The sequence below is a fragment of the Eurypyga helias genome, unplaced genomic scaffold (assembly GCF_000690775.1).
Source record: "Eurypyga helias isolate BGI_N326 unplaced genomic scaffold, ASM69077v1 scaffold251, whole genome shotgun sequence".
Lineage (NCBI taxonomy): Eukaryota > Metazoa > Chordata > Aves > Eurypygiformes > Eurypygidae > Eurypyga > Eurypyga helias.
Genome location: NW_010228671.1, coordinates 41425 through 55232, shown reverse-complemented (window position 1 = coordinate 55232; position 13808 = coordinate 41425).

The window sequence follows — 13808 nt, the reverse complement described above, 5'->3', positions numbered from 1 at the left end:
AAGCTGTTTCTCTCACTGAGTGAAAACTGTGATCCTTTTTGCTATGCTTCTTATAAATGGGGCAGGTGGGGGTGAACCTCTCAGCTACAGCGTGGATGAATGGGGGGATGCCAGACATGAAAAATCCTCTTGAAATTTCTGTACAGTTTCTGGCAAAGCTAAGAAACAGGCCACAGTCTAGATTATTTTTCCATATTTTAAAGCCTTTTCTCATTAGCTTTCTGGTTGCAATGACTAAGAACAGGGTGAATATCTTCAGCTCCTCACAGAAGCAAGATTCATCCTCTATTCCAGAATGAACTATAGCAGTAATATAAAATATTACTGTTTTATAGTATATATAAAATGGATATAAAATGGATATCTCTTGACCAAGTGAACATCCCCTCTGACTTTTCTCATAAGTTATTAATAAGAGAGAGACATTATCACATTCCATTTAACAGGTGTGTTAAAGGGAAATCTCATAATCATTTAAGACCTTCTACAGGAACATCCTTCATCAGCTTTTGCTAATTATGAAACTGAAGCCATTTTCTAGTTTGTTTTCCATTTAAAACTGAAGACAAACTTCAGGAGACAGCACCAGCAATTTATTTTCTAGGTTTTGCTTTCTTCATGCAAAGGAATGCCAAGGCAACCTCACAGGGTTTCATTTAAAAACAAGAGTTCAGAGGAAAAATACCATGGCTTTAGACCACTGTCTCTGTTAGTTTATTAAAATATTAGTCTTGTAGGTGTGTTAGATTGATTTGCCTTCCGTGGTGTTTAAAAATAGCTGTGAGAATAATGGGTTTCATCAAAAATCATTAACTGGGACATTACTTTCATTTTTTAACCACAGAACAAAGTGTCACAGCCAGATTAAACAAGCCAGAAAGCATTTGGAGTGCACACAAGCAGCTAGAAATTTTTATATATACCTTAACCATGGAAAATCCTGAAAGATATTAGCCGTCTTCCACTGCAGATTGGTCAGAATCCCCAAGAAAGGTCAGATTGTTCGAAGTGGCTGGTATTTGTACCAGCTGACATGAAAAGGCTCAGTTATTTATAGTGATTCGCCTGAGTCCCCACAATGCTAGGGGACTGAATGAGATTGCAGAGATGAAAGGACGTTTCAGTCTAACAACTGCAAATAGCTGTAGCTCAGCAAACTTCTAAATTATGGCATTACCAAGCAGGAGAGTTACCCAGCTTAAGCTCATGTTTTAATCCTTATGGGGGTAACGAGATCCCATAGGAACTGCTTTTTTGGAGGGGGTACATTTTATTTTGATAATGTTTAACTCCCTGTGTAGTACAATCCAAATTTTAGGGCTTCCCTTCCAAGTTTTCCTTATGAGCTGTGTGTCTTTATCTGGTTATGTCAGCTAGCCACTGTGATGGGGTTGTTTTTTTTAGCTACAGGACTTGGACAGGGAAAGCAGAAACTGGGGTCGTATGAGGAGAGTGGAGGGACCGGGAAGAAATATGGATCGAAGTTCATCAGGGTGAATGCTTACTCTTTCGTTGAACATTTGGTGGGTAAGTGACCCACCAGAGATTAAGAGGGAGAAAAAGAAGAGAATTCTGATGAAAAGAAAAACATTGATAACACTTATGGTAAAAGATAAGAGCAGTGACCATGGCCAATAGGAGCAAAACCTCCTGTAAACTGGCATGAAACTCCAGGAGATCTGTCCTGAAGAAAGCCAACTGCAGCTTCCAGTTTTACTGGGCTAGTCAGGTCGATAGAGAAAAGGTGATTTCTGCTCACTGGCTGGCCCCACATCAGAAAGAAAAGGAAGGTTGGCCCAAGTAGCCAAATGGAAGAAAAGAGACCCTTTTAGTTGGTTCAGCCTCATGTGAAAATTCCCGTTTTGCACCAGAAGCAGCAAGGCACAGAACAGCTGCGCTGTTGTTTCTTTAAATCAGTGCTGCAGTTTGATGTGGGATGCCCTTCGGAGCACGGCTGATCAGGCCAAATATGAACGGGGTGTTATCTTCGAACAGCTCATGAGCCTTCCTGAACAGATAGCCTGGAAACAGCCCCAATGACTGGCCCTAATCCTAAATCCTTCCCTTGCACAGATAAACTCCCTACAGCTAGAGGGATGGAGGAAATTACTGATATTCACTCATCTATTTATATTTAGACAAAAGATTAAACAACTTGGAACTGTAATGATATGTCCGTGGCGCGGCTCCTGCAAACATGTAAGCACTTGCAAAATGTCTCTGCATATGCTTAACTGGAAATGGACTTGAGATTGTGGAAATTTTCCAACAGAATATACTTATCCAATGAAGAAAAGCTATGGGCAAAATGATTGGGTTTTTTTCAGGGGGAAGTTACTTAAAACCACCATTTTGATGAAAACAAAAGATTGTATTTTCACTCAAAGCTCCCACTGAATCTGTGTTTTTTATAAAACTAAACAATTCCATGGAAGTGAAGCATTGTGACCTTGTGAAGATTGCAGGCATGTTTAAACAAATCTTTGCAATAGGATGTTCTGATGCTATGAGAGCAAACTCACTCAGGATTTCCATTTCATAGGTAATTTTAACTTTTCATATTCTTTTTCCAATAAGGTATGGGAAAAAATAAATCAGAAGATTGTAATACCCCTGGCTTCAAAGGGAAATTGCTGTTTTCAACCAGCTTTGCTAAACACCCCTCAACTGTTGACTGGTACTGGGCCAGCGCCAAGGTAGGCATCTGAGAAACTTTATGGAATTACCATGTTATTTCATGTTCCCTTCTCCCATGTTCTTTTTTTGAGTAGATACTTCCTTGCAAATAACACCCATTTGTCAGGTGCTGAGAAAAACATGGGAGAAGCTATACCTCTGCTGCTGTGTCCTGCCCCATGATATGGCATGGAACCAGCAACCTTTGACTGGTCACTTGGAAATGCTTTGCTTTTCACCCTCATGTTATGTTTGTCAAGCAAGCTAGACAGAGCAGTAACATGTGGTTTGATTGTGTTTACGTGGTTTTGAGGGATAGCTCCAAGGAACAATTTCTGACCATTGCTGACTGCTCCAAGCAAAGTTTTTAAAGAATTTTGGTGTTAGAGAAGACATTAGCATTTGGTTTTCAGATGGTGTTTCATAGAATCATAGACTGGTTTGGGTTGGAAGGGACCTTAAAGATCATCTAGTTCCAACCCCCCTGCCATGGGCAGGGACACCTTCCACTAGACCAGGTTGCTCAAAGCCACATCCAGCCTGGCCTTGAAGACATCCAGGGATGGGGCATCCACAACATCTCTGGGCAACCTGCTCCAGTGCCTCACCACCCTCTCTGGGAAGAATTTCTTCCTGATAGCTAATCTAAACCTCCCTGATTTCAGTTGGTACCCATTACCCCTTGTCCTATCACTACAGGCTCTTGTAAAAAGTCCTCTCCCAGCACCCTTGTAGCCCCTTCAGATACTGGAAAGCTGCAATGAGGTCTCCTTGGAGCCTCCTCTTCTCCAAGCTGAACAAGCCCAATTCTTGCAGCCTTTCATCATAGGAGAGGTGCTCCAACCCTCTGATCATCTTCATGGCCTCCTCTGGACTCGCTCCAAGTGGTCAATATCCTTCTGATATTGAGGGCTCCACAGCTGGACGCAGCACTCCAGGTGGGGTCTCACCAGAGCAGAGTACAGGGGCAGAATCCCCTCCCTTGACCTGCTGGCCACACTGCTCTGGATACAGCCCAGGATACAGTTCTCCTTCATGCTATCTCACAGGAGACAGGCAGGACTGCTTTCCTTGCATTATTTGTCATAGGTAAGCTTGTTTTTATGGTCATAGTATAGTTCCCAGCCTCACTTTTCCTTCACCTTCCCCCCCAGATCCAAACCCTAGACCAATAGCCTGTGCCTGGGATACTCAATACACAAAAATGAAGAGTGACCCCTCTCACACCATGGGACACCCCTACCTGACTGGTCTCTGCAGGGCAATGGAGCTTTCTTCAGGAGGGTCTGTGAGGGATGAACCTCTGTAGGAACACAGTCTCCTCACAGATGTCCACAGTTTCTTCTCCAAATGCCTGGACTTTAAAAATATAAATACACAGCAAAATCACACTGAACCAGCAATTCTGAAATCCAATCTACTGACTCAAGTTTGCCTCTGGCCTCACAAAACACAAGGCCACAGTAGAGTTTTCTTCCCTAGGAAGAGATGAGGGAAGAGACTGGCGACAGATGTTAATTAGGCTGTAAAAATCACCTCTGGAAGGAGCTCAGACATGGTCGGGAGCCTCCCAGTATACATTTCTTTCCTTGGAGCTTACTTGTGAGTCCTACAATTAGTGTGAAGCCTGGCTATGAAGTGTACAGTGTAAGAGAGGTGGCATTAAGGAGTGCCTGTTTTCTTAGCCTAGTTATTTTCCTCCTTGCTTTCTGCAGCATATACTTTATGTTAATTGCAGCAATACATCTGTCCTCAGAGTTTATCAGATTCAAGGAGATAAGCTATTGCCATCAAAGCCCATTTTGAGATATGAGCTTCTAAGTAAATCAGTGTTACATGAATTAAGATTGCCTTGAGATTGTCTCTATAACATTTCAGCTGCCCATATCTGGAAAGAGTTTCTGATCAAAGCTTTTTGTAAAAGACAGTTTAGGAATTTTCTCATGAAGCTTGAAAACTCTGTGGCTATTCCTTCTCAAATGAGCTTTAATTACCAGGGCTTTAATGGTAGCAGTTTTATGATGTTTCAGAAGTGAAATGGTTTGTACTCTGGTGATAAAGACTGCATAGGAGCAAATCAAAAATAAAGCAGACTTCCACAGCAGGGGATGTATTTTTAAAATAGATTTTTACAGATAATTCTTAGCCTTTTCCACCAACAGTGAAGAGAGAAAATGTGTTAATGGGAAATTAAGTTTCTTTATTTCCATTAGTTTTATCTGTTGCTCCTGCCTTTCTCTTTGCCATTTTTATGCACAAACTCAAACACAGTTCTGTCCATTTGAATATGAAAAATGCCAAACATAATTCCACAAAATCTACCTATTTTAGAGATCACCTGTAGAGAGTCTTTTCCTTGACTGCAGAGGACAGCTGTCACCATAACACAAGCCCTACCACAAACTCCGCATAGTTCAGAGTGATGGGCATTCTCCACTCACATGATGGCCACAAAGGAGGATAAATATGGAAGGGTGGTCTTGCATGTCAGAGCTGAAGTAAACATGTGGTAGCATTGGGTTAGGCGAAGACTGCCAGTGCATACAGGAATAACTTCAATTATCCAGTACTGCCCAGCTCTGGACCTCTCGAAGAATAAATATTTACTGCTCTAAATTGAATATATATGTCATGTGAGTGTTTATTATAGTCTATCTTGGATAGGTTAGGGAAGACTAAAAACTGTGTAGTTCTCAAGCAGTTCCTGAACTAGGAGCTTTCCTCCACGTAGAAAGGTGCTATTTTGAAGTTCTACCCCATGCAGAAATCTTCCCCTCAGTTAAACTCGATCATCTCATCTGAAAAGCTCAGCTCTACCTAACTGGCACCACTGTGCTCCCTGCAGGCATTGGGGTCTAGGGCAGAGGCTAATAACTGACTCCTCTGGAGCCCTAAGTCCTGTCCATGCCTTTGCCACGAGTCTGTGGTGTGCAAATGGGCAAATTGTTTGTCCTCTGTGGTAATATCAATATTACATCTGAAGTGCAAGCCAAGTCTGTGCTCTAGGCCGAACGTGTCCAAGAAATTTGGGTGCAGGTGCAGATGGGTCCAAAGCACAGGAAGGAAGACAAGTTTGTCCCTTCTGGACAGTGCCTTCCTCCACTTGCATGGTGGAATCAGTCTAGGAGCTACTACAAAGCAAATAACAATACCAGAACTTTTTACAGTTTAGTTTTACTTTGCTTGAAGGAGTGGATCTGACCTAGTCTCAGCCTGGACAAGCCTCTGTCATGCTGAAGGTTGCTTTGATTGATGTCTGCACTTGACAGGATCCAGGTGGCCCAAGGAGAGTGTTAAGTTGTCATTGCTCCCTGCTCCAGAGGAGTGCCGGGTGTTTCTCAGTTGTATCCAGGTCACTCAAGCAGCAATATAATGTTGGTCATTCCATAACATTGTAAATCAGGCTGCAAAAACCCACATTTGGAACAGTTAAAGTCATTGCCTAGGGCAATACCGCAGACAGGATTTTATTTGCTTTGAACAAAATTAAAATGAGAAATAAAGATGCTGCTTTTGACAACAGTTTAATTTTAAATAGATGGCATATTAAATAGTTTATTAGGGCAGGGGGTTAATTATGCAACCTTTTGCATCTTGTTTGTAGGAACAGACTGAATCACCCCAGCTTGTTGTGCTTCACATCTGTTAGGGCTGACTTTCGTTTTGGCAGAGCAGTTACCCCTTCGCAGTATTTTGATACACATCACAATGTTTTTGTCTGTAAAGCCATATTATCAGACTAACATTCTCAGACAACCTTTGGGCCAAGTGGGTTTCTGAAGCTTGGCAACACAGACATCTTTCTATTTACCATCTTCCTAAAAATAAAAGTAGTTGTAGTGAGGATAATTAATTGTACTCAAGAAACATGCTGGTTTACTTCTACCACAACTTCCTTAACCCTTTTGCTTGTTCAGGAACTTCTGTAATCCACAAATTGTCATGCTTCCATAAAATGAGTATTATTTTAACATCCAATAACGCTCCTGTGGGAAGATTTTAGGGACAGGCAAGCTACCTGCTCATTTTCTTGGTAAACGTGGTCTTTCTCATTAGCATAAAATTTAGTTGATATATCTGGTCATAGGATGAGAAATTTCTCTCTTACAAGGTAAAAGAGAAAAGTGGCTGTTTTAAAAATAACATTAAAGAAGTGGAAGCCAATAAAAACACCTAAAAATCATATGGCTAAAGGAGATCACATTGAACATATATGTTTATAAAATGATCTAGAGAGCTTTTCTTGAGTGCCAGGAGCAGAACAGAGTGTCTGTGTTTGTACACATATGTGCGGGCACATGCACAGACACACGCTAACATTTTTGATCCATTTCACTGGGTGCTTCTCTTCTTCAGGAGAGCAAAGTACATGGAAAAGTTTCATTTTCACTGGCTGGAGCTCAGTATATTTGCACAAACCAGCTTCTATCAGAATTTGGCCCTGAATAGCTTTTTTTTCCACAATGATACATAATAAATCTTCCATCTGAAAGATTTTCAGACATGCTCCTACTTGAGTCGGGAGTAGTAGTCATTGGAAAAAAAACTTTGATGGAGAAGTTTGGTTTTTTTTCTCATCAGTAAAATGCACTAGCAGTAAAATATTAATAATAAAAATGCAGTTTATGAGCTCATGTTGCTTTTGGGGAAATTTCATTTTAAAAAGAAGTGATGAAAAAGTACCAATAATGTTGAAACATCCTAAATTAGCTCCATACTTGAAAAAAAAAGATACATTATTTTATTTTGAAATTGCATAATTTATTTTTTAAAAAATAAATATTCTATTATATATTACTTTAAATTAGAAAACAGCCACGAGTGAAACACAACTTTTAATTTCTATCAAAGAAAAGTTTTCTATGTGAAATAAAATAAATTATTCTCTGAAAGGGAATAGTATAATTGCTGAAATCCCCAAATCTCTGTGCAATGAAATTTCAATTCCCTGCTTCATTGTATTCAGGAACAAAATTATCAGTCATGAAAAAGATCCCCAAAAAGAAAACAATATATTGATTCATCAAGCAACCCATTTATTTCCCTGAGTCCTGCAATCTTTCGAGTTCTGACTTCACTTGCTTTGTTTTATTTTAAATGCCACAGTTCATATTTTATGGAAAGCTTTTCTCTTCCTGATTCAAGATCTGGTGGCTGAAATTTCAGAGAATCCATTGGTCCATTTCCTTCTCTTGACTTCAACATGTTTTTTCTTCAGTTTCGCTGTATTAAAATTGTCTGTATAATCAATCAGCAAGGAAACACTCTGTTGATAGATAAATCCACAAGACTTCCTAAATTTTATAAAAGTAAAATGTGCATGGAATGTGTGACTTTTCCTCATGGGGACATAACCCTTGAGTACTAACCACAATTAAGAATACTTTTTCTCACATTCCTTTGTGAGAACTTGCCCTATGCTATATCACAAGTAAGGAATGGTGGGTCACAAGAAAAATGTCCCCAAGTGACCCCTGTCAGAATTATCATACTTATGGAGAGCCACACTGGGGAAAGTCCTGACGGGAGCAGACCCTGGTGTCATCTGGTTGAGCACCATCTTCAAGAAACTACTGGCTACAGTTTCATGGGGAGACTCGTATGCTAGTTTTGGGTTGATAAGGGGAATAAATAACAGATGATTCCTTGCTCCGAGCCAGTGGCCTTCTTCCATGTACAGAAAACCGGTGTGACCACACTAGTGTGGAGGTCCAAGGGTTCCTCCAGTAGGAAAAAAATAAACATTGGCCAGAACATGAGGTAAAGGCTTATTCTTTTCTCTCTTGGGGAGTGATCTCTCTCAGGGAGAAGAAGTGATACATGTCCATCCAGGGATAGCAAAAGACTTTTTAGAGAAACCTACAGTGCTTGATTTCATAGCTGAGATTGCACAAACCCCATTGTAGCAGGAAGCGTTTATGAACAGATGTAAATTAGCTTCCAAGCTGATATGACTGAAGGCTTTCATCCTGTTGTAATTAAAAAAATAACAAAGCCAAGAGAGACCCAAATAAACAGCCTTATTACCCAAGGACATTTTTATCCCTCAGAGGTGCTTTTCTTCTGGCTCTTGCCAGGTGCCTCAGGCTCTACATCCTGTGATTGTGGATGGCTCCCCATTTTAGAGTGCTCTCTTTGCTGAACGGTATCTGTCTTCCTAAAATGTAAAAGATGTATAGCCTCCTTCGGGAGCAAAAAAGAGAGAACTTGTCTTGAAAGTTTCTCAACCTCCAATTCTCCCCTCTCCACATCTTCTGTTGTCAAAACATCTCATCTCCAGCAGAGAAAAGAACACCTCCAATGGGAGGGGCAGCACACAAATGAGGGTTCTGTGGTGAAGGAGAAGTCCAGACATCACAGCCGGCTTGAGTCAAGTGAAGTTTCTGTAGTGCCATCGAGGTGACTTAAAGTCAGTACACCTTTCCCAGTCCTTGGAGCTGGGTACGAACAGCTTACCATGCGTTCCTTCAGTGCATGCCCCCTTCTTCTACCTACAGTCCTCTCCTAAATTATTTGGACAGGAGAGAGGATGAAACTCCACAGCTTGTCACCTGAGCGTGAGCCAGTTTTCTTTGCCTGTGTTTTGAGATGAACAGAGGAAGAAGAAAACAAATACAGAAGTTTACACATTTAATCTAGCAAAAATACTACGGCCAGGGAAGTGTCAGTGCTAGGGAGGAGAGAGCCAAGCAGAAAGCTGCTGAGGGCAGGACTGCCGATCTGCACTGCAGCCCTCTGCTCCTGTTAGCTGCCCTAGCTGGAGGGAAGGCAACAGTTGTAGGCGGACGCGTTTTCTACCTGCACATTTCTTTTGTTGTGCCAATAAACCCAGACTCTGAGGGGTGACGTGTTTTTCTGTTTACTGTTTGTTCTCAGTCCTCCCAGTCTTCCCAAAACTACTTCACAGGGAGAATTCACAAGGGCAAAGCATTTGAGTTTTCCAAGTACTGGAGTTTTCTGTGATCCCGCTCCAGTTTGAAGTGGTGTCAGTGGATGCATTAAAACATTCCCTTTTTTGTGTGCTTTCCCATTCGACTTTGGCAACAGACTGTCTTAAAAATCCAGAAATGATTCTTCCAGTTGTTGTTTTTGGGCACACAATGCAAGCATTGTGCATTGCTTAAATGGAGCAGATTCCAGTTGTTTACACTTCTTCATGTGGCATTGTTAGGCTTAAGCAATTAGTCTGCTGATAGCCCCATATTAGGAGTTCTCATTTGCAGTGTAACTGGAAGATATGATCAGAAACAGATCCGTGGTAGTCCAGACATCATTGCCAAGTATGTGGAGTGATAGACAGCCTCATAAAAAGGCTACAGGGCAAGCTGAGCTGGAGATGTTTTGCCAGCCCGAGTGACACTGTTGTGTATGAATGATCCATGTTTGTCGTGAAAGCAAGCACAAAAATGTGTCAGATGGCATCTGAAGAGAAGGTAGATAAGGAGAAAGATGTGACACTACTTCCACCTGAATTTTCTTTTTTGGACTTTGGAGTCTGCTGAGATGCATTTGACTGCTATAAGACATAGTAATGATAATAACAATAATAATAAGCCCTTAAGCCATTTCAGGTGTGCCAGTGTTCGTCATCAGCTTTGAACTCTTAATTTTGCTTCTTTCTCTAGAGAAGGACACGCTGTGCAAAAAGACAACTTGTTATGCCTTTTGCTTTGGAAAAGCTTCTTGGAGTTTTGCAGTTTCCGGAAGCTGTCTATGAAGCTATGCATATGGTCTAATTAAAAGCTTATGTGGCTGAGGTAGATAAATAAGGGGAGGTTGTATTTGAAAAGAACACTTGCTGCATTTTGGCGAGGCTTTTAGCTGAGAGACGTTTTGATTCTGAGTTGCTACATCCCACAGATGTTTGCACCTTTGTGCTGGCCTGCAGACAGACTGCACAGATTCCTGTTCCCAGTCCTTTCTGACACGGGATCTGTCTTGCTGCCCTCCTATTTATATTTTATATACTTAAATTCTGGTTCACACTAACATGCCTTGGCTGTTAGCAGTCCCTGCTCTGCAGCCCACGATGAGGGCTGCTCACCTTGAGCTTTCAGGCTCTGGTTTGCTGACCTTGATCTGCAGGAAGCCAGGCTGCTGGAGCACAGCAATCCTTTCTGGGAAAAAGTCTCTGTGTCTTTGTGATACGGATTTCCTTGTTTAGTTCCATCTCTACAGCCCATTTGAAGTGTAAACCCACTTATTTAAAATACAACCCTGTTACCATTTACTAAGAAAACGTTGTGTTTTCTGAGCACTAGCAGATGTAACATGTGGCACTGCTCAACAATATCATCTCCTGGTGTCATTCCACGTGGAGCTGACACCGGCAGCTGTCGCTACAGCAGCCTCTCTCTTCCTGTTAGTGTTTGACAAAATTACAAGGAGACAGTAACAAGGCCTTGTGATGGTCTCTGCTGGAATTTTCCATGCTGGGTGATTTCTCTGCCTGAGTATTTTGGGGAAGGTTCTAGAAAAAGTAGTTCTATTCTTTTGAAGGGATGGAATATGAAGAAAAATAATTTGGACAGCTTTAAAATCCTTTTTGGAGCTATTTGATCCAAAAGTTTGCAGTGCTGTTTTGCTCTGGAGTAGGAGCTTGAAAATGAGCTGGGGAGCAGAGGAATAGGACCTGAGGAATAGGATATGGCTTATTAAAGGATAAATTTTGAAATCATTGAGCACTGTTGCCTGAACATTCTCAAGCGGTTAAACTCTTGAGGACACCATGGTGATCTCGAAGATCCTAAGAGAAGCAAGAGGCCGTCTGGGATGCAGCAGCAGAGTATAAAGATTGGATGAGTTAATAGGCCTTTGGGATGCCATTATATTCCTTTCCAAATTTAGAGGCTGGTTTTTCCACTTCTATCTGCCACCTTGCTGACTGCCTGACAACCCATTTGCCTCACCCCTGTCAGGACTTGCCCAGGAAAATGCTGCGTATGTACTGATATTGGTTCCTCTCTTAGCTTGACTGGTAGATGTGTGTCTTGTTTGTCTCAAAGTCCAGTCTTGCTGGTTGGGTAGGTGAAACACAGAAGGTTTCCACCAGTGGGAAGCCGTGGCTTTTTTTTTAATTTTTAATCGTAAAAAATAATCCAAGGGTATTTGGTTAGCAAACATTAGAAGAACTGAATTGTAGTGTCTGGCATTTTGGCCTCTAGCACTATTTGAGAATGATATTGAGGAAATGAATCATGGTTTGTGCTGAAGGAGGCTGTTAGCCAGGCCATTGCCTCACACATCCCAAGAGCTGGAATGCAGACGGTACACGGGGCAGGGACCTGGGTGAAGAGAGCGGGTAATGGTGAGGTTGAATACCTGACTAGAATAATTGATTTTCTCCTGGAGTCTGCCAGGAAGCTCCTATGTGATGCTAAATAACGACACCAAGCTGGGTGGTGCAGCTGACATGCCTGAAGGACAGGATGCCATCCAGAGGGACTGGACAAGCTTGAGAAGTGGTTAATGAACTTCAGTAAGGCCAAGTGCAAGGTTCTGTACATGAGTCAGGGAAACCCCTGATATCAATAGAGATTGGAAGGTGAAGGGATTGAGAGCAGCCCTGCCGAACAGGACTTGGGGTACTGATGGACATGGGCCCACAATGTGCAGTTGCAGCCCAGAAGGCCAAACATATCCAGAGAAGTGTGGCCAGCAGGTTGAGGGAGGGGATTCTAACCCTCTACTCCACTCTGATGTGACCCCACCTGGAGATCTGCGTCCAGCTCTGGGGTCCTCAGCACAGGAAAGTAATGGACCTGCTGGAGCAGGTCCAGAGGAGGGCCATGAAGATGCTCAGAGGGCTAGAAGAGCTCTGCTGTGGGGACACGCTGAGGGAGTTGTTGTTGTTCAACCTGGAGAAAAGGCTCCAGGGATACCTTATAGCACCTTCAGTACTTAAAGGCTACTTAAAGTACTTAGAAGAAAGATGGGGACAGACTTTTTTAGCAGGGCCTGTAGCAACAGGACAAGGGGTAATGGTTTTAAACTAAAAAATCGTAGATTTAGACCAGATGTAAGGAAGAAATATTTTACAGTGAGGGTGGTGAAACACAGGAACAGGTTTCCCAGAGAGGTGGGAGATGCCCCATCCCTGTCAGGCTGGACAGGGCTCTGAGCAACCCGATCTAGTAGAAGATGTTGCTGGCTGATTGCTAGAGAGTTGGACTAGATGACCTTTAAAGGTCCTTTCCAACCTGAACTATTGTAAGATTCTATTCTCAAATATTCTCAAACTACAGCAGCAATATAATTAGAAACTCAAAGAATATATGAGCACACCTTGTTTCAGTACAATGCCTAGGTATTCAGAACAGCAGATAAGACCTGAAAATATTGTTGAAATTATGTGGTTACAAGAGAATACAAACCACACATGGATTCAGTCAGCCCCAGACACTCTTTGTGTTAAATAAAGTGTTGAGAAAATTCATAAAAGATCTATAATGAGCACACAATAGGGCAAGCAACAATTGCACATGAGAGTTCAACAGGCATGTCGTACTGTGTAAGTATGAGATCTGACAGCCTTAGCTTTTGGTAGTATAAAACTTTGTGTGGGTGTTTTTATAGAAAAGGTATGGGTTTTTCTCCAAGCAGTGTAGAAAACCTCAAGGTGACCTGAATCTGTTGGCACACAGAGGACTCTCCGATGAGGTGTTCCACAATACCAGGATCTACAGCCCTCAGGCACTGCAAAGCTGTGCCTGTTCTTTAGCTCAGCCAGGGAGAAGCCCCTCAGATGATGATCTTGTGAGCCATTGATACACGAGGCATTTTAAGGAAAGTTTTCTCCTTTCATGGAAGAAGCATCACTCCAGAGCTGAATGACTTTTCTGTAGCTAGACAGAACAATGCAGAACAATTTCGTAAGAGAACAAGGAAGGGCTATTAGAAGATGGCACTTAAGGAGGATTGGTATGATCTGAAGGGGGTTTAGGAAGTCCTTTTCAGAAAATAACTGGAATTTATTTTCCCTTGCTAGACTTCCTTGTCCTACACTTTTCATTCACCATGAGCCAAAATAGACCAGAATACTAACCCTCAAATTATTGGCAATTTGTTCAGCTCTCTAGAAAAATGCCTCCAATAAACACAAACCCAGCGAGTCAGTGTAGCATTAAATCAAA